General features: G+C 45.0%; 1 long non-coding RNA gene across 3 annotated transcripts; it reads left to right on the top strand.

Annotated features, from left to right (window-relative positions):
- The first annotated feature begins 227 nt into the window (after positions 1–227).
- Positions 228–20,732, top strand: LOC144825186 (uncharacterized). Of its 3 annotated transcripts, none has more exons than XR_013609322.1 (5): positions 228–320; positions 428–554; positions 643–725; positions 818–895; positions 19,851–20,732. It is a non-coding gene; the product is annotated as an uncharacterized LOC144825186 (long non-coding RNA). The 3 variants fall into 3 exon arrangements; XR_013609321.1 differs by having other exon boundaries at positions 840–895; XR_013609323.1 differs by lacking the exon at positions 19,851–20,732 and adding an exon at positions 1,314–1,629 and having other exon boundaries at positions 840–895.
- The last annotated feature ends 313 nt before the right edge of the window (positions 20,733–21,045 follow it).

The following is a 21,045-nucleotide window of genomic DNA, read 5'->3' on the forward strand; positions in this document are numbered from 1 at the left end:
CATTAAGGAGGCTGCTAGCGCCCATACGTTATTATAATTTGGCTTTTTATCGTTTTTCACTTTTGACGCACGAAAAGTTGCTGCAGTATAATGCTCAATTACTCTTTTTCTTCTATGGAAGATGTGTTTATACCTCTTTACAAGATGGCACCCACTAGGACCATTGGTTGTCCCTCCTTTATTTTTGCGCGTCACATGATTTCCATCATGTGACATCTGGCGTTGTTCAAACAACGTACTCTGCCGCCGTGCACAGATCGAGTATTTACTCGCCGGATGCATCAGATCCCCTATTACGGGTGCTCCATACTTTATTTCTGGTAAGCTGCGAGTCCATCCGAGCTTATAATTAATTGTCAATGCCCAACGATCAATATTTTTACCGATTCTGAACGCCCCACGCGGCCTGTTTCATTTTGTTCCCTAGATTTATGACCGGATAGCAATTAAGTAAACACGTGGGTGGAAGCCACATTGAATTACTGTTTTTCCGCTGGTAAACATACAAAGACGCACAAGACTCCCCCCTTTGGGGCCGCTTCCTTAATTTATTGGTAAGACGAACTTCGAGTATTTCATTGTTCGTTATTAAACTTTGTGAAGTAAGATAAATTGAGCACGCTTTGCATTATTTCCCTGCAGGAGCGCAATATTAAGGCAATTGTTTTTTTGGCCGACGATACTGTCCCACTATCCTGTTAATAAATCTGAGAAGCCCACATTCGGTAAGCCATTCGGTGTTTTTTACTTTTTTTTACTTCTTTTACATTTTCTAATAACTAATGACCACGCATGTATATCTCCCTCGGACTTACAGCCTCGCTCTTATGCTATTCTAGATGAGAACTGGTTACCCTCCCTCAAATAATGTTAGGAGAGTGAAACACAACCAGAGGTATGTGGCGCTTATTTACTTTATGCTTTAAGGGTGTGCCCTACATCTTTTCTGTGCCCTACTTAAGTGGTCCATTCCAAACTAGGATATAGGAATCCCTTTTATAATTGATATCTGTACGTTCCACGTATGGATGCTTACATAGCTATAAATACTGAGATGTTTAGATACTGACTTACAGTGCTAGGTCATATGTGCCCTTGAGTCCCTGGAAATCCACATTATGAGTTGTATATACTTCAGTGTACACGGTTTGTTTTCTTCTGCTTTTTTAATGGTTTGTTATTGATGGTAATCTTGATAAGCACTAATCCTTGAATTTGTCTTTTTTCTTTCCCATTTCTGCTTGTATTGTGTTGTTTTCATTAATTGTATGTTTTGGTGTTATTTATGTATGGCTAATTTTTTAAATATCCAGTAAAGGCATGCATTGATATGTCCTGATGATGGTCATGTATCAAATAAGGATCGAAACGTCGTCAACACTTTTACACCTGATGATTTGTATATTTCTCTATTTGGAAATCACAGAAAGTGTATTCAACTAATTGTCTGTTCTAATTTTTTGCTCAATTTACAGACATTTGCCCTGCCTTGTATTTGTTTGTTTGTTTTTTGGTTGTGTATTTGTGGCAGCTGGACACAGGCTTGTGTCCCACTTGGAAATTGTCAGATATTTTGCCACATTTGATTGTATTTATTATTAAAATATGTCCGGCTGGACATTGAACAAAGATTCCAATTTTGGTCTATTTGTATCTTCGTTTTTAAATTGACATTGAAATTTGGGACCACTGTTTTTTTAAATATTACCTCTACAAGCAGCCGTATAGCAAATGGAGCACATAGCAATGATATCTTCCGGCTTGCGAATCGTAAAGAAGTCCCAAACTGGAGAGAACTCTTTTTAGGATGCCGCTACCTGAAGAGCACTAGGAAGGTGGGTGTGTCACTGGCCTCTCTGTAGGGCGTACTTCAACTGTGGTCGTGGTGGATGCAGGTCTTGTGGGGCTCTAACAAATATGGAAGCCAGCAGTGATGTTGGTGGAACCACATCCTTCTGAGCAGGTTGAGTAGGAGGGGTCATCTTGGTGTCCTCTGTGCTACCCGCCATACTGACAATCACTAGCTTGTCATCATCACTGTCATTTTGCATAATTCTAAGGCTTTCAGGAACTTTCCTGTTCTCTTGCCTCTTGAGACGGGTCTCAGATTCGGCCGGGGTCCAATCCATGTCTAGATCATCATAAGGGGGGGCTTAAAGAAGATGGTTATGGTATAGTGGGCTGCATCTGTTCTTTGCTGTCCATGCCTTTGCCCTTGGTGGCCTAGTGGCGGGTGTCCATTTTGTGTAGTAATCAGTGTCCTTTTGTCAAAGGCATGCATGTGTTGTTCTTCTTTGTTGTCCTTGCTGTTGCCCTTGGTGGCCATGTGGCCGGCAGGCATTTTGTGTAGACAATGGGCCACCAAAACCCCTTGTCCTTCTAAGCCCCCCTTGTTCTACCCTCATCAAAGTCATTCCTTGGGAACATGCTGCAGCGGCATTCTCATAACTCTGTTTTCTCAAGTAATATAATCAGTGAACCTTGATGAAATAGTATTTATATAGTGCTTACTGCCATTAACACTCAGGTGCCCTAGCTAATGATGACTCTTTATAGGTGGTGGTTAACTAATTAAGTGTCTCTTGGCACCAGACTTGACAAACACCAAAATAAAATGCAAAAATGAATTGTTAGTTTTCAAATAGATCCTTGTCACAGCTCATTATTCTATCTGCTAAGTGACTCCATGTCACTTGCGTCGCCACTTTTGTGTCACGTACACATTCAGCGCACCAAGTCCAATTCGGGTTGTTTTGTATTTGTTTACCTACAGTGCTGATACAACAGTATATGTATTATTTTGATTTCAATTATACGATGCCATGAGCACATTTCCAAAATCATTTCCTGAGGCTCCTTATTTCTGTTCAGGTAATGCTCTATGCATACATGTCTAATTGCCATTTAGAGTGATACCAGTTGAGATATTGTTTGCTTATTCTCATGTACCTACCCTAATCTCAACGTGGTTTATGCGTCTTAGTCCTGTAGTTAAATACAGATTCCATGTCATATGTGACATCTTCAGACTATCAATGGCTTTTAATCCAACAGCTCATTGCATCCCGAAGTTCTAATGCATTTTTATAATAGTAAAATATTGCTACAAACCCTAGAATACAAGGAGTAGCCGAAGGAGACACATGTCAAACGGAGTCGCTAGGCAGCTATGTCATCTCCTTTCTTACTATTTCTTCTCCTTGCTAAATATGAAAGTGTACTTTGTGACACTAGAGGTTTCCCTGCTTTCCTCGGTACACGAAGTGGCTGTTGGTGGAAAACCTGAGTGTGTTTGCTACTGTTTTAGATTAAAGACAATCATTCACAGGATTTGTACATTCTTTAAAGGTATACTTTGTCTAATACCTGTAGCTAAGTGCTGGCATTGATCATTGTCCTCGGGGCCCCTTCCCACAAATGGCTTTAAAGCCAGGAAGGCTTATGAGGTTTACAGAGATTGTTATCATGCTGATGCAATTGCTTTTGTAGCATTGTGCCTGCCAGTGTGAGACGATAATATAATAATTAAGTTATTATTTTTATTTCTTTTTCAAAAATGTCCTTCACTGTCCTACCATCAAGGACAAATGTCCCATGATGTTACTTTCTGTGATGTCATAAATGTTATAGATTATGTGATGTGACTTATGGTGATGTCAAATGGGGAGGGGGTTCAAAGGGTAAGTGAGTTCACTTCCGCTACCCCAGTCATTGTGTTGAAATGACTGCCCCGCCTCCCTGCACTGTGCATGAGGAAGCCAGGCTCCTTCACTTGAGGTAAGGGCAGGTGCTACAACCAGCTTTGGGCAGTGTCCATGCAGGACGTTGGCAGCACGAGTCACGGAAGTGGGTGGTGGCCGCTTAAGAAACATTTTGGCCACTGCTCATTTTTGTTAAGTATGCACTGGTTACGCTGCCTTTTTCTCGTTCTCAATAGCTAAAGGGAGAGGTCACAGTACGTCTCTGCTGAGCCAGCCGAGCTCTGAATTGTGAAGTACTCTGAGCGCTGCAGCCAGCCTCGGTCTGCTGCTGCACCTCTCGAGGAAAGGGTAAGTGGAAACTTCCAGGAGTATCAGAAAGCTGCTTACTTCAGGTACAGAGAATCCCTGTCCTGCCATAATCCCAAACGTAAAGCGGGTAATACTATAACCTTGTATTGGCCCTGCGGGCAGATGGGGAGTTCAGCAACGCGGCCAGCTACAAAAGAACATTCTTGAAAAGTGATGTGTTTAGAATTAACTCACATTGTGACATTTTAGTTGCTGCCCCGTGGCTTTTTGTCTCGCACATTTCTGCTGTTTTGATGCCTTCACCTGTCATCAAAGACACAGTGCTATTAACTAACTGTCCTTGCAAGTTAATTTTGTGATCTTGGGCTCAATTTACTATGTATGACTTAGGCTCACCACTTACAACCCAAACTTTATCTTCTAACTCCTTTATCTTCTAACTCCTTTTCTTAATGCTTTTCTTTTAGGTTATAGATTACCTCTGATAAATAAGTCTGTTTAACAAAGGTTCCACTATTCTAATAATAACAATAACGAAAAGCACATACACAGAAATTCATTACTAAATCACTATTATCCTTCTCCTACATGACTGGCTTATTTTATATTTGATGCTGTGAATTGTAAGCAAGAAGAAAAAACTATTTACAATATCAAATATGATAAAACCACTTATCTGTATGCATAAAAATGAGTTCTATCAATAACAGTACACATGTGTGCTTCCGCTTAAGAATAGAATGCTTTGTAAGCAAGAAATAAAGGTAATTGCCTCGATAGCACAGACTTTTAAGTATTATTCAGAAATGTTATTATACACATGTATAGATTATATTATGTATATATGTATATATTATGATATATCCGAGCATACTGAACCTCTCCCTTGCATGCTTAATCTACCATACCTAATTTGCAAAACGTGCCTACCTACCTACCTAGCATACCTCACTAGCACACCTAATCGATCATACCTACGTCTATTCTCTTTTTTTTATTTTTTTTTTTTTTATTTCAAGAGTTTTTATTAAGAACATTTTCATTACAGTACAGTAGTGATGCTAGGGCAGTACATTAACGCCTTCTTGGTTACATTAGGCTTACTGCTGCAAAGGCTAATTTCAGCTGTGGTTATGTAGAGCCCCAAGAAGAGGGTGGGTGGAGAAAAGGGGGTGAGAAGAGAGGAAAGGGGGAAGAGCTGAGGATAAGAGGGACTGGGGGGGCCATGCTTGATTGTGGTCCTCTTGTAGTTTGTTGTTTGTGAGGCCTAGTGGACAGTGCGCCTACGGAAGTTTGTGCGACCCCAATTGTGCATCTAGTGCGGCCCACATCTCAGTCCTAGCTGTATGATTGGGCGAAAATATTTCTGTGATGTTGTCGGCTCCTCTGAGGAAGGTGACCCAGTTGACCCATCGTTTGATGGTGGCTTTGGCCGTGTTTTTCCAATTCGCTAAGATGGTTTTTACTGCCGCAGTAAGTAGGAGGTCCACTAGGTCTCTGTCTTCCCTACTTCCTAGGTCTGATGCCATGAATGCTGTGGCTAGTCCTACGAACCCTGGCTGTATGCTCCTCCCCATTACTGTGTTAATGAGGTCTCTCACCTTCCCCCAGAATGTTTTGACCTTAGGGCACGTGTCAAAATGAGATGTTCTAGGTCCCCTTTGCTTTTGTGGCAGTTCCAGCATGTATCGCTCTCGCGTATACCAACTTCTGCTAATCTTGCTGGGGTCCAGAATGCTTTGTGTAGGAGCCAGTATTTTGTTTGTGCTAGCTGCGGTGTGATTTTGTTTTCTGTGGCGACTCCCACAGTCGTGTTTTTTCCACCTCACTGAAGTGTCTGCTATGCATTGTTTCCCAGAAGGATAATGTTTTGGAGTTTAGGTTGGACGTTTTGGGGCTTAGAAGCTTGTATATGTGAGCTGTCTGGTGTCCGACCTTGTTGAGGTTGGTCAAGTAGTTTAGAATGTGAGGTGTCGTCTTAGTTAGGTTCGCTTTAGTTATGGCTGTCCTTATTTTGAGGTACGTTTAGAGTTCTATCTCTGGTAGATTATGTGTTAGTTTGAGGGTGTTAAAAGTAAGTGGGGTGTTATTCTTTTCTAGTTGTGATGGAGTTGTGATTCCCTTCGTGAGCCAGACCTCGTAGTTTAATGTTCGCCCTTAATATTGTATTCTTGTGTTGAACCATATTGACTCCCATTTGGTATTTCTGATACCTTGCTCCATCCGTTTGTCCACCCTTAGCAGGGCTGTTTTGGTGTTCCTGATGATGGGATTGGTTGCTGCTGGGTGTTTGTTTGCTGTAGGTATCGCTATGGGGTTTAACCCGTCTAGGATGTTCTTTTCTACCTCTAGCCACACTGGTGCGTAGTCTTGTGTTGGGGCGATCCAAAAAATACCCTGCTTTGCCAGGCATGCCATTTGGAAGGTTTTGAAGTTCGTGATGTTCAGTCCTCCCAACTTTTTATTGAGTCGTAGTTTCTGTAGGCTGATCCTGGGTTTCTTTCCTTTCCATACAAACTTATTTATCATGTTGTCGAGCTTCTTATGGAAATCATCCGTCATTGTCAGTGGTAGCATGCTTAGTGTGTAGTTGACTATTGGTGTTATCATCATCTTTATTGTTTCCACTCTGCCCCACCAGCTAATGTATTTAGGGGACCACGAGTCTAGTCTCTCCTTAACCTTCTTTAGGGTGGTCTCTTCGTTGTGGTCAAGGGTTGCTCTCAAGTCTCTGCCGAAGAGGAGGCCCAGGTATTTCAGGGGTTTGGTTTGCCAGGCTAACCCCGAGGATCCTAAAACTGTTTTCGTTGTATGGACGTTCATGGGTTTGCATTCTGATTTGTCCCTGTTCAGTTTATAGCCTGACGCCCGTGCATATTCTTCTATGGTATCCATTAGTGCCGCGATGGAGGTGGTTGGTTCTTTTGTCGTGATTAGTACGTCGTCAGCGTACGCTGCCAGTTTCACTGTGTTGTCTTTTATTTGGACTCTTCTTATGTTTGGGTTATTTCTTATCATGACTAGCAGCGGTTCTAGTGCCAGCAGGGACAGGGCAGGAGATAGTGGGCATCCCTGCCTTGTCCCCCTTTCTAGTATAAATGGCTCCGATGAGCCCCCATTCACGACTACTCGGGCCTTGGGCTCTTTATACAGTGCCATAACCATGTTCCTGTATTTGGTACCTAAGCCAAATTTCTCCATGCATCGGTTAAGGAAGGGCCAGGAAAGCCTGTCGAAGGCCTTTTCCGCGTCCAGCGCGATCATGACTGCCTGGTCAGTGCTCTGTGCCGTTTGGTTGATGAGGTGGCTGAGAAGTCTGGTGTTGTCTTGAGATAGCCTGTTCTTAAGGTAGCCTACCTGTGAGTTATGGATAAGGTCGGGCAAGAGCCCGTTGAGTCTGGTTGCGAGGATTTTGGCGTAGATTTTGCAGTCTACGTTGATGAGCGAGATTGGCCGGTAGCTCTGCGGGTATTGAGGGTCTTTGCCTTCTTTGGGGATGACTATGATATTTGCCTCAGCCATAGAAGCAGTCATTCTTCTCTCGCGGATGCAGTGAGTGAAGACTTCTACTAGGGTGGATTTGAGCGGCTGTTGGAATTTCTTGTAGAAAGCTGCCGTGTAGCCATCAGGCCCTGGTGCTTTTTTTACCTTGAGTGCTGTTATTGCCATCTCTATCTCTGTTCCTGTGATGTCTCCTTCTAGTGTTTCTCTTTGTTCCGCCGTTAGCGTGGGTAGGCTAATTTTGTTTAGTAGGTCTTCCCCCCGTCTGCTACTAGGTTCTTGTCTGCCTTGTACAGTTCCTCATAGAACTGTTTGAAGGCTTCCAAGATCCCCTTGTTGGTAGTTTGTGATTTGTTTGCTTTGTCTGTTATTGCAGCAATTGAGTGTTGTCTCTGTTTTGCTTTCAGGTATGAGGCTAACGCCTTCCCTGCTTTGTTGGCGGAGCAAAGGTTTATGGATTTGTACTTGTTGATCCATGTGCCAGCTCTTTCGCTTAGTATTTTGTTGAGCTCGTAGTTTTTCCTTGTTAGGTCTGTCAGTGTGTTTTTGTCCGTGAGGTTTGCACAGTGTCCTTTTTCTAGGTCTCTGATCTGTTCCTCTAGCTCTGCTATTTTCTTGTTTCTTCCCTTGTTCATTCTGGCTTTGATGTTTATTAATTTGCCTCTTAGTGTTGCTTTTAGGGCGTCCCAGAGGGTGCCTTTGTTAACTTCTGTGTTGTCATTGAAGGTTAGGTATTCCTTAATGGTTCCTTCAATTTCCGTTATATTCTCTGGGTGTTGCAGGATATCACTGTTAAGTCTCCATCTGCGGGTCGGCGTGTCGTTGTGTCTGCCACTTATTGAAAGGGAGATGTGTGCGTGGTCTGAGATGGTGATTGGGGCTATTTCTGTTTGGTCAATCAGGTGTGTGTGTGAGGCTGACATTAGTATGTAATCTATTCTTCTGTATGAGTTATGTGGGTGTGAGTAGAAGGTGTATTTCCTGGCAGCTGGATGTTGCAGCCTCCAAGGACTGTTCCCATGAGGCACAGAGTCAGACTGATTTGCATATGGCCATGTCTGAACTGGGGTGGCAGAGTGAGCTAAAGAACGGTGATGGATTAAACCCAGATCTGTTGACTGGGTGTGAGTGTTTGATTGGTTCAGATGCTCCGTCCATCACCACCCCCTTTTGTATCGCTTTGTTCGCCATACGTTGGCAGGGTATGCTCAGACGTGAGTCCCTTGCTCACTTTGCCACTGGATTCAAGCAAGCCTGGCTGAAGACGGCTGAAATGCCAGAAACCGGTCCTAGGAAGATTTTTTCCGGTCCAGGGAAGGCATGGCTTGGCAGTTCGGACTGGACTGTTCCCATGAGGCACAGGGTCAGACTGATTTGCATATGGCCATGTCTGAACTAGGGTGGTAGAGTGGGCTAAAGAACGGTGATGGATTAAACCCAGATCTGTTGACTGGGTGTGAGTGTTTGATTGGTTCAGATGCTCCGTCCATCACCACCCCCTTTTGTATCGCATTTCCTTTGATGCCAGCCTCAAGGATGCGCTCAATTGATATCCTCTGTCTTCTGTTGGAGGAGCTGCATGTGTGTGGACTTTCGCATAAGGTTGGGTTGGTGCAGATATGTGGTGTTTCCAACACAGATACAGATTTAGTATATTTGTCTTTGCTTTTATTTGACGCCACAGCTGATAACTATTATAGGCACATTCCCCGACTGAGGGGCACAATTTGAAAAGAACGAGAAGTATTAGAGGGCGTTGCACCTCAACTCAGTTTTAAATTATGCCAGCGCCTTTAAATGTACTAGGTAAGTAGTTGTCTGTCCTACCTCTACTTACCCAGGAGGTCAGTAACTGTACACTTTGTTCTCATCTGCTATCACACTTATACTATAGGAATACTCTCTGTTTGGTCCGCCCAGAACTTCAACTTAATGGCGTGCAGCCTATTTGAAATTTGACAGCCTAATTGAGAGGTCACGTGGCGTAATTGAAATAGCACATCCTACATTACCCTTGGAGTGTACAAATTAAGCAAGACCTATCGACTGTGTTGCACCCACAACAGCTGGCCGGCGAGGCGGTGGTGTCCTTTAAATGTGAATGTGTGGTTTACCGCTCTTTGGATGTAAGTGCCCAATCATTACTCGATAAACGCCTGACCAGATGTTCTCTTATTTGGCCCTTGTGCTCCAGTCGCCTAGACCTGTTATCTATTGCTCCATTAGACAGGCAATCTGTTTTTGGCTCTTGTCAGAACTTAGTGGAACTCTGCAAAAATAAATCGGAGCTTACGATATTCCTGCAAGCAAATTAACACCTAGCTTTTTCCGCCAATATCTGTCTTTTTAGGATTCATTGTTTCTGGTGTTGCCAAAGAATCCCTCAAGTACATAGAAACCCCTTAGTGCTATAAACAAACAAGCATTGGCAAAGCCAATAGGCATCGCCTTTGGGACCTTATAAGTGTTTAGCCATGCACCACTTGATGTTGTTGCACCAAGGATATTGTGCTGGATAACTAAACACTTATAAGGTCCCAAAGGCGAGACCTATTGGCTATGCCAATGCTTGTTCTATGCTGCAGCACACATAGAAAAAAAGAAAAACGAGGATAAATAAAGCTATTTCTCCTTGTTGTTCCTCCCTTACGGCAACGTACGTTTTTGGCGCTGTCTCAGATTTACAATTTCTCGTAAATCTGGGGCAGTGTCAAAATGCCATGGATGTTGCTAGGAACGTCCCCAGAAAAACCCATTGCACGCCCCTTAACGCAAAAAACTGCGTTAAAGGGGACAATATTTACGAGGCAGCATTAAGCCAAAAAGGTGGGTTTGTGCTGCCTCACAAATATGGAGCAGGCTCCTGTGCCACAAAACGTCACAGAAAGTGATGTTCTGAGGGCGCAAGGGGCCTCATGGACCTGAGTCACTACGCAACTACCATTTTCTCCTGGTAATTCTGGTCACAAAACATTTATGGGATCACCAGGAACCAGATTTCTTTTAAGGTTTTATAATCCCTAAAAACAGACCCAGTCAGCATAAACCAGGCACAATACCAAGCCTCCTCCCACCCTACCAGCCTTTTGGATGTCCCTGCCTGTCGTGAAACCTCCTGATTACAGAACTGGCTACAGCAACCCGTTCTCATGTGTGACAGGTCCTAGTCAGGCACGTGTTAATTAGCCTTTCCAGGCTGGTGGCAGCAACAAATCCTTCTGACCTCGCTCAGGACTCCCTCACGGTGACAAATCAGCATAGCAGCACTGACGTCGGCTGGGATTTGTATAATCAGGCTTAGGCTTGTCTGAACACCGCGAGCGGGCGGCAGTCACCTGTCTCACTTCAAACACCAGCACAGTGATGTAGAAGGCGGGCTTTTTCTTCACTCCCGGCAGGCGCGAGCTCCCTTTCTCACTGTTTTCTTCACAGCCTAAGCAGACTGCTGACGTGTCATCTCCTTAGTCACCTGCTTGATCCAGGACACTCGGTGCCTGCCCTAGAGCTGGACGGCAACAGAAAATCCTGCGATTTGCGGAGGAGGAGTAAAATCCATGGTGTGTGTTAACCACTGGCTGAATTTTCTTTACCCAATATCCTTATGGGGAAAAAAAATTCCACCATTGAATATACCTCCATACCTGGCAATTCGTCCTGAGTTCTAATTATTTTCGAAAGTTTGGGCTCTTGTCTCCACTTTCCATTGAGTGGACAACATTTTAAAGTTTACGAGCCTCATGGACAGGAGGATAGCCCACTTGCCCACTCGGTCTGTGTATGGGATGGCCGCCACCCTCTGGTTATAGCTCACCTGCCAGATTTAGAGATCCCCGATCTCTGAGCCTTCAATGGAGCATCCACTATAACGGTGGCTCTGTTAAAAGCACTAATCATTTCTGAGCAGCCTTATATTTGTTGCATTGCCAACAAAGTATTTTTTGCAAGAATGAAATCTCAAAGTGAGAGATTGTTCAAACAAAATAATGGCCCTGACTGATGTTTTTACCCCTGCCTGGTACTGGTGTGCCTCGCATGGCTGTCCTAAGCTGGGAAATCTAGCGTTAGTAACCACCTTTCTCCCCTAAAATGGGGAGCAAAGTGATCCTGTGATCCTGTGGCGGATCTGCGACTGGACTGAGGGGTTCACCAGTCGAACTCTCTGCACCAAACCTTTGGTTCTCCCACCTCTAATTAGACCAGGGTAACCACGAATTTGGCAGAAGGATACACAGAGTTCTCAAACTCTAAATGAACCCCTATATTTTCTTTGAATTTGATTTAGCAGTCTTTCTAGGGGCTACGGTGAGCATACGCAAGCCTGAGTGCGCATATGAAAAGGTTCCACTCCACACTTACATATGGAATGCTTTTTGTTATCAATCACGTTTGATGACCAGAAAAGAAGCCATGTTATGTTAATTCTACAGTGCCAAACGCTGCGGGCAAAGCAAAAAGTAAACATATTTACATTGGTAATTTGCAGAAGATCAACCACCGAAAACGAAAAGAGAACATGCATTCTATCTCTGCAAAAGACACACCCATCATCCATTTACTTAGCTCTCTTTGTCCTTTGCTAAAGGGCAGGGGCGGTGGGTGACATTTCAAATTGGTGGGGCGCGAAGTGATTTGCATAGAGCACCGTAGCGAGCGAGCGCAGCGAGCGAGCCCGAACCCCAAAAGGTTTTTTTTGGGGGGATAACCCCCCCCAAGAAAATTTTGAAAAAAAGAAGAAAAATCGTGCATTTTCAAGCAAATTTGAGAAAGCAGGAAGGTTAATAAAGCAATTGTGAAAGTGCAGTTATTACATTAATAGATGGCATAACATAGGTAGCTGCTTATTCAGTATAACCACAGAGCTTCATTCATTCCGTCCTATTACGCTCAGGTGCTGAATTCAGACTATAAGACTTTCATGAAAATCTCAGCTCTAAGAGTAGAAGAAGTTGCACAGCAGTTGGGAAACAGCCTTCACAAAGCATTAGGAAAATGAGAGGCAATTACTTGAAAGCAAACTGAAAGCAATGCATCAAGTAGTAACTTGAAGCAATGCATCCAGCAAAACAGTGCATGCAGTCAACCATACAAAAGTAAACTAAAGCAAGTGTGAACCTGTGAACCTTCACTTTGAAAGCAGGGTGCTAGTCAACAGGCCAGTCACATACATTTAAACTGAAGAAGAGTACACCTCAGCATGCAGGCACCAACATAAAAGCACCAAGCAAGTAAAACAGTTTATTGAAAGAAAAATGACTGGTCTGGGTCTGGATCTGACTTGGTACGAGCAGGATACAAAAAGTAAACGAGTAGGTGGTAACCCACTTCAAGTGAAGAAGCTGTAAGGAACCTAAGCGCACTGGTGTTGATACCAATAACAGGGCAGCTCTGGCTTTCTCAGGGTGGGTGTCAGCTGTGTGATGAAACCAGCATGTGAAGCAGTTACCTCAAACAAACTAAAACCAATGCACTCATCAAGACAAGGAGTTACATGAAATCAAATAGAAAACCACCATCAAGCCAGGTAGTCACCTAAAGGCAAATTGAAGTGACTGCACACTATGGGAAGTGCACTTCACCAGCCAGCCTATTACACTAAAGGAAAATAAAAGCAATGCTCCCAGTAAACAAGACAACGTAAATTGAAAATGTTTCCCAGCAGGACCAACAGTCACAAAAAGTAAAGAAACAGAATGAAGTCAGAGGCACTCCAGGAAGCTGAAGACATGGTTATTTTAAACAGCGGCTATGTCACCTTAGCTTATTGACGCGCGTATTAATAACGCTCATATTCTTAATAACGGTCATATACTTAATGTCAGTTGATTGAATTGTTTATAATGCATTCATTAATACTGAAAACGCTCAACAAAGCTACAAATAACGTAAATCGTGCACAATGTCAATATCATCATTCCTTTGTTAATGCGATGGGTGGATTGATGGGGAGAGGGTGGGTGGATGGATGAAGGGTGTATGGTAGGACTGGTGAAAGGCTGGCTGGATGGATGAAAGGGTGGGTGGATGACAGATGGCTTGCTGGCTGAATGAAAGGGTGGCTGGATGCATGGACGGATGAAAGGGTGGGTGTGTGAAGGATTGGTGGATGGCTAGAAGAAATGGTGCATGGATGAATGGATGTTTCAAAGGGTGGATGGGTGAAGGATGGCTGGATGGGTATGTGGATGGATCAAAGGGTGGGTGGATGGATGAATGGGTGGATAGTTTGCAAACAAATACTTAATAATTGCTTCATGTAAGTCTGTACAGGGTGGATGGATGGAATTGCAGGCACACAGCAGAAAAGAAAAATGCACGTTAGAAATCAGATTATAAAGCTGATCACATTTTATGCACAGCGAACCAGACTATCTCGAACACTAATGGTATTTACATAGCGCTTCGTACCGCTTTGGGTGGCGTACAGGTGCCTTATCGAACTAGTAGCAAGCGCAATCTGCTAAATGCGTGGCTGACGAAATATGCACCAATATAAATTGCACTTTAGGGAACAGATTTTAAAGCCAATCACAATTCATGCACAGCGGACCAGACTATCCCCAACAGTAATGATATTTACATAGCGCTTCATAACGCTTTGGGTGGCATCCAGGTGCCTTATAGGACGGGCAGCAAGCACACTCTGGGAAATGCGTGGCTGGCTAAATACGGACGGATATGGGATATGTATTCTTGTCTTTTTTACAACAATTTCATTTCAGTAGGATAAAAGAGCAGTTCACACATGAAACAGAGGGGAACAAAAAACAAAACGCGTTGTCGGGGTGTGCGATTTCGTGGTCTGCGAAGTTAAGTACTGCCCAATAGCAATCAACGTATTGGCGTTGCAACAACTGCCTCTCCCTCCCTCTGTGTCACTCCATCCCTCACCCCCTCCCTCTGTGTCACCCCCTCCTTCTGTGTCACTCCCTCCCTCTGTGTCACCCCTTCCCTCGGTGTCACCCCCTCCTTCTGTGTCACCCCCTCCTTCTCTGTGTCACCCCCTCCTTCTGTGTCTCTCCCTCCCTCTGTGTCACCCCCTCCCTCGGTGTCACCCCTTCCTTCTGTGTCACCCCCTCCTTCTCTGTGTCACCCCCTCCTTCTGTGTCACTCCCTCCCTCTGTGTCACCCCCTCCCTCGGTGTCACCCCCTCCCTCTGTGTCACCCCCTCCTTCTGTGTCACTCACTCCTTCTGTGTCACCCCCTCCCTCTGTGTCAGTCCCTCCCACGTTCTGTCCCCTCTTCCCTCACTTCCTCCTACTGTCCTTCACCTCACACGTTTCTCTTCCACCGAGCTATCTCTTCTCCCTTGCTTGGGTCACTCTTTCCCTCAACCCCCCCCCCATGTTTCACATGCTCTTCCTCTTCCTTCGTGCCTGCCCTCCCCTCTCAGCAGTGACCTAGCTTCTCTCCTCACCCCCTCTCTCTCTCTCTCTCTCTCTCTCTCTCCCTCTCTCTTACATTCTCTTATCTTCTCTCTTCTCGTCCCCTTCTCTGCACGTCGCCCCCGTCTCCCTTTCTGCATCTCGTTCTCTCCGTCCACGCTCTTATCTCGTTTTCCTCCCTCGGCCCCCTCCACTTCGCTCCCGCCTCTCGCTCTCTCTCTCTTGAGCCCCACTCTATTCGATGTGAAAGGTGACGATGAGAAGGACTTTGCGATGTAAATTAGTAAAGTAAATGGTGGACACCTCACTCCTTAGCATGCCTGCTCGCATGGGATGGCTGCTACTTAACAACACTCCACAGCTAAAATGAATTGAAACAGTCACTCACTGTGGAAACATGGAACCAGAATCGGGCACCGCCGGCGCCAACGACCAGTCCTCCTTGGCTTGCGAGATGAATGCCGGGCCACCCCCACGCGCGGTATCCAATGGGATGCTGCGCCAGTGGACCAGCCAATCCTGGAAAATGGGAAGTACAAACCGAAATCACGTGACACATGGTGGCACCAGGTGAGTTGGTAGGTCTGATGGTGTTGCACTCATATTGCATGTATCATCTTAGTGTCCCTTTGCAGGGGCATAGCTTGGTCATTATGTATGGGGGAGGGTGGGTCAGCTTCAGATTTCCCAACTATTGTGCTGATTATTCGAGCAGCAATGCAGGAGGGGGCCTTATGGATCAGTAGGAAGGGAGAGGAGTGCGGATTGTGAGGACTACTTATCACCCTCATTTTGTAAAATCACCGTTTTTAAGACCTTTAGGCAAGAGTGTGTGTGTGTGTGTTCTTGTCTGCATGTGAAGTGAAATCCAACAAACACTTCACCATACCGAACTTAAAGCACTTGTACCAATCTATTCAATACAGAATACATTTATATGGGGGAGTGTAACCACCCCAAACACACCCTGCAGCTACGTCCCTGTCCCTTTGCTCAGACTTGTGCTCAGTACCACGTGCAGGGACAGCGCTAAGGGCTGAATAACAAAGAAGGAACCTTGAGAGCGAGGACTGAAAAGGGGAAAGCACGGAGTGAAGATGAGGAGATGTAGCAACGCGGGAGTAACAGAAAGAGAAATAACATCAGAAGATGAGAAGTACGAACTACAAAAGAAAACAAATAAAAAAGGAAAGATGCAGAAGGGAGACAAAGGAAGAAGGATATATGGTAATGAAAGAAAGCGAAAAAAAAAGGGAGTTAGGGTGCACACATGAAAAAAGAATGACAGAAGTTGAAATAAGGTTGAGATGTATTAAAAGAAAAGTTCAGAAACAACCCAGTGAGTGATAAAAGGAGTGATAGTGAAAGAGAGTTCTAGGGTTCGCAACGGCATTCTCGCTCACGCTGTGCCTTTGAATTTAACTCTTCTTTCTCCCTTCGATATTTTTATCCTCTCATCCATTCAGCACTCTATTCCTTCCCACTTAATTTTCCATCTTTCCATTCATCCTTTCACCGTACTTTCCTTTCACACTTCCTCCATTACCTTACCTTACTCTCATTTCTTCGTTCAAAGCGCCTCTGCTTGTTTTCTTGCTTTTTCGCTTCCACTTTCTCGCTGTACCTTTCTGTTTTGTTCCCTTTCTGATACTCATAGTTAGCTGCTAAAAAATGACTCACTGCGCCCCTAGCTAGTGCCTACTTGTCAGGGGTCAGGCGACTGTCAACCCTCTTTTCCTCCACCACCCATCCTCACTGCTGGACACGGCACTGGAACATGGGCAGGTAGTACTAATTAGTGTAGTATGTCTCTAGCGCCTCATGCACCAGACAAGGCGCCGAAGTGCACCCAGGCGCTCGAGTAAGAGGCTGCCATGTCTGTGGTGCGTAGTTGTAAAGCATGGTTTTTAACGTGGCATGATTGTGAATAATGTTGGTGCGGTCTGGGTGGTGCATCAAAAGTGTCACCGTGACTTTGTGGCTGTCCCATCTAAACCAGCGTCCCTAAACTCCTGTGCCCCTCATCCAGTGCTCTTGAATGCACCCTTCCTGCAAGGGCCTCCGTCCTCCACATGTAGCAATGACATCACAGCGCCTGTTGCCACGGCGACAGCCGTTGACATCAGTGCAGTCCACATGAGGGAATTGCTGCTGGGGGTCCTAGTGGTGATAGAACAGGGGACCCTCGCATGTCTCTCCTACAACTGATGGTTTGAGGGTTGTTGCCTGGCGACGGTCTCCTCTCCCTTTCATGTTTATGGAAAAGGAACGTTGATTAATGGGGCTCTGGGCGCGTTTTTTATTTCACACATTTCAAATAAAACGAACACAAATAAAATAAAGACAGGCAGCTTGGTCTGTGTTATGTAAATGTAAATGTAAATGTAGGCGTATTTGTAAAGCGCACTGATACTCCGGAGTGTCCTGGCGCTGTACTCATACCGCTAGGGAACCCTTCCTGGTTTTTCCCCGTGAAATGTCCACTCCTGGGCATCCCCAGGGTGCAACCAGGCATCCCTAGCGCTGTAGGGGGCCGTTGTGGAGATTAAGCAAGCTATTGCCCAGAGTTGCAGCGTGGGACCCATGCTTAGAGTAGGCACCGAGGCGAGAAATCAGGTCCGAGGAATTATGAGCCCAAGATCTGCCGATACCAACCGAGGCTGGAATTGAACCCTGGTCCCGGGCCAGATCTCTGCATCAGGGTCTGCCGCTCTAACCATTGAGCCACACTTCTCCACAATATTTTGTTATAGCTTCCCTCCCCGTGTGGTTCCCAAACTGCAGCGCTGGGACCCGAGTATGCACAATGGTTGTCAGTGCAGGCGATGTAACGTATCACTGAGCATCCCCACTACACACTGTGCACACTTTTACTTTCTGGAACCTAACACTGATTCAGAGAGCCACAGAAACGTACCCGTTCTGTGTCTCTCGGCCCTGCAATCGATATTTGCATTTAGCTAAAAGAATCCTGAAAAAAAAATCAAGCTTGCCACTCTTGTTTGCTGGTAGTAGGGTAACCCGTACCTTCTCTGCAGCCACAATTTCCCTTGACTCACCGGAGTTGGCATGACAGAGATGTGTTGCTTTGGTGAATGTTTGAATTCGCCTTCTGAATTCTGAGCAATATGACACTACTCCGGGTTCCTTTTTTCGGTCTCATGAAAGTCGCTATAATCCATTAAGTGCTCCCCCGCGCCTCAGAAGATTTCGATGGGTCCCAACAGGGCGACAGCTAGACAAACACTGTACGGGAGCCAGTGACAGACTTCACCCCCAAGCGCGGCATCCACTGGGATGCTGCGCCGGTGGACCAGCCAATCCTGGCACTGCATTCAGCGCCAGGATTGGCTACGGAGGCATATTTGCTGCTCGCCCTGTCGGCCTTTCTAAACCCGGGCTGTGGCAGCAAACAAGTACCCCTGGGTCCCGCTGGGGAACTTACAGTGCGCATGCTTGAGAAAGTTTCCAACTTTCCCAAGCATGCGCACTGTAAGTTCCCCACTACGGTCTGCTGCAGCCTGAGTGTGTGGACTGTCACTCAAGCTGCAGCAGGCCACGCCCACCCCCCCTGCGCAACCGGCGGCTGATTTGTTATTTATACTAGTAAGTAGGATTGCTCGGCGGCCGCGATGCGTCCATGTGGGCTGGTGGGGCTACGCCCCTACGCCCCAATGGACGCACCGCTGCTGCTAAAGGGTGCCCTGCACACTATGCATAGTGTGAGGCCTGTTTCCGAATGCTCTTCAATGATTACATAAAACATAACACACACGAGCACTATCTTGAACAGCGGTGTAGATGCATAAGAGAAACAGCATGTGACTCGCAATTAGGTCACAGATTTAGTTGGAGGGGTGAGAAATTTGCATAGTTACCTTTTTTCTTGTAGTCCACAGGGGGCATATTTCTTTAAGTTCTCTTCTTTCACATAAAAGTAGATGGGCATTAGTCCATCTGGCTGTTTTGAAAGGTTCTTTTAAGATTGCATCAAAAAAGAGATTGATCTTTTGAACAAGAAAATGAAAAGAACGAGAGTACTAATCTATGTAAACTGAGTACCTTGGAAGAACCTTTAGATAATGGATTTGAGATAATGAAAGGTCAATCAAGTAAAGTAGCAACAGGAACGAGAGTACTACTCTATGTAAACTGAGTACCTTGGAAGAACCTTTAGATAATGGATTTAAGATAATGAAAGGTCAATCAAGTAAAGTAGCAATGGCAGTGACATCTGTAAGGTAAGCATTGATTCAGAATAATCACTCAGACATGGCATATCAACTTTAGTTTACCTGTGAGGACCCCCCAAGCCATCACATACATCTTCTTTATTTAGTATCCATCGGTGCAAGATACCTATTCCAAGTGTGGTGTCCATGTACCTGTGTGTCTCTTTCCCATGGAAGTGATACACACTATATGCAGTGCAAACTTTTGAATTTTCACTGACAGGTCAGTATGGGAATGAAACAAATGATAGGGATGGAAGGGATCTTCTTGTTCTTTTTATGAAATGGAGGCTTCCAATGCAGACTATGATACAATTGCTCTTTTCAAAGAGTGCTGTTGAACCTGAGGTGGAATTCGTCTTTCTCACCTCTCACTGCTCAGCCAGTCCTGGAAAAGAAAATCACAGTGTCCTCTTGGGTTAACTATCCATGACGTGCACACCGTTCCATTTAAGTTTATTTACAATAGCTGGTGTAAGACACAAACCACACATATATTTAATTTTTTTTAAAAGTAGCCATATCTGTTTGTTGTTTCATGTATTTAATCAGGAAAGTAGACTTCATCCTAAAACTCAGGGGGTCACTTGAAGGGAGATTCCTTGTCACACTTGTGATGTCAGACAAATTGCTCATGGTTGTGTCTTTATGAGCATTATTGAGTGTTTGTTCATTTTAATCATTGGTTTAACATTTTAATCATTGTTAATATCTTTTTGTTTCAGGGAGAGAGTCTGCTCGTCCTGACTGTGACAAATGCCCCAGCTAACCTGAACACATGCTCTGAAGACATACTGGGGATATCGGTTGAATAAAAATTGGGTCAAATGTTCTCTAAGTGCACCAATCAAATTCCATTGTCTAGAAAATGATCTTAATGTTGAAGATTGTCTGCTGAACAGTCCCTTGCCAAAAGTCTCACTCTCTCAACAGCCATGCCTGAAGGTGTACATTTACTTACATACCTAGAAGATGAGGAGTCCTTACTAGAGGATAAGGATGACTTGGGATCTCCCAATGGGGCTATTCTGCCATCTCCAGTAACAGAGAGAACTAGGGATGTCCCTCCTAGCCTACGACTATCATGAGAAGGAATGCTTTGCATGCCTTGATTTTCTGGAGAACTTGGAAAATCCTCAAAATGGGAGGAAACACATACATCAGATCCTCTGGTAATTTGAACGACATTGCGTTCAACTTCCATCCTTCCACTCAAGGACTGATTGTGTAAAAAAGCAGACTCAGAGCATTGCCCTTGCTGGCAAAGAGATTCACTCATTGGGGGAAAAATCTGACTCAGATTGTCTGCTGTCCAATTTTCCCTCCACAGGACATAAACTGCTCTCAGGGGTTCCAAATTGGATTCTGCCACATAACAAGACTGGACTCTGCAACCCCCTTGATGGTTCAGGTATTCTAATGCTACCTTGTTGTCAGTTCATACTTGAATATTACGGGAATCAATCAATCAGTCATTTATAAAGCACAGCTCAGCACCCGTGAAAGTATCCGGCCCCTGAGGTTTAGCTAGTCTCAGTCGAAAAGGCAGGTCTTGAGTCCCCTTTTGAATTCTGCCAGGGAGGGTGATGTTCCAGGTGGAGGGGTTAGTCATTCCAAACCTTGACTGTCATGTAAGAGGAGGAACGACCACCACTGTAGCTTTGTCGGATGCGGGGGTGTCAGCGAGGGCCATGGTGGTGGAGCGTAGGTGTCTGGCAGGTTGGTGGAATCTCAGATGGTGGTTGATCTATGCTGATCCTTGGTCATGTAGGAACTTGTAGGCATGTATGAGGATCTTGATATGGCATCTGTTCTGTACAGTGAGCCAGTGGAGTTTCCTGAGGTTGGGGGGTGAAGGGGGGCCATGTTGGGAGGTTGAGGATGAGATGAGCTGCTGTGTTCTGTATGGTTTGGAGTCTC

The sequence above is a fragment of the Lissotriton helveticus genome, chromosome 3_1, assembly GCF_964261635.1.
Source record: "Lissotriton helveticus chromosome 3_1, aLisHel1.1, whole genome shotgun sequence".
NCBI lineage: Eukaryota > Metazoa > Chordata > Amphibia > Caudata > Salamandridae > Lissotriton > Lissotriton helveticus.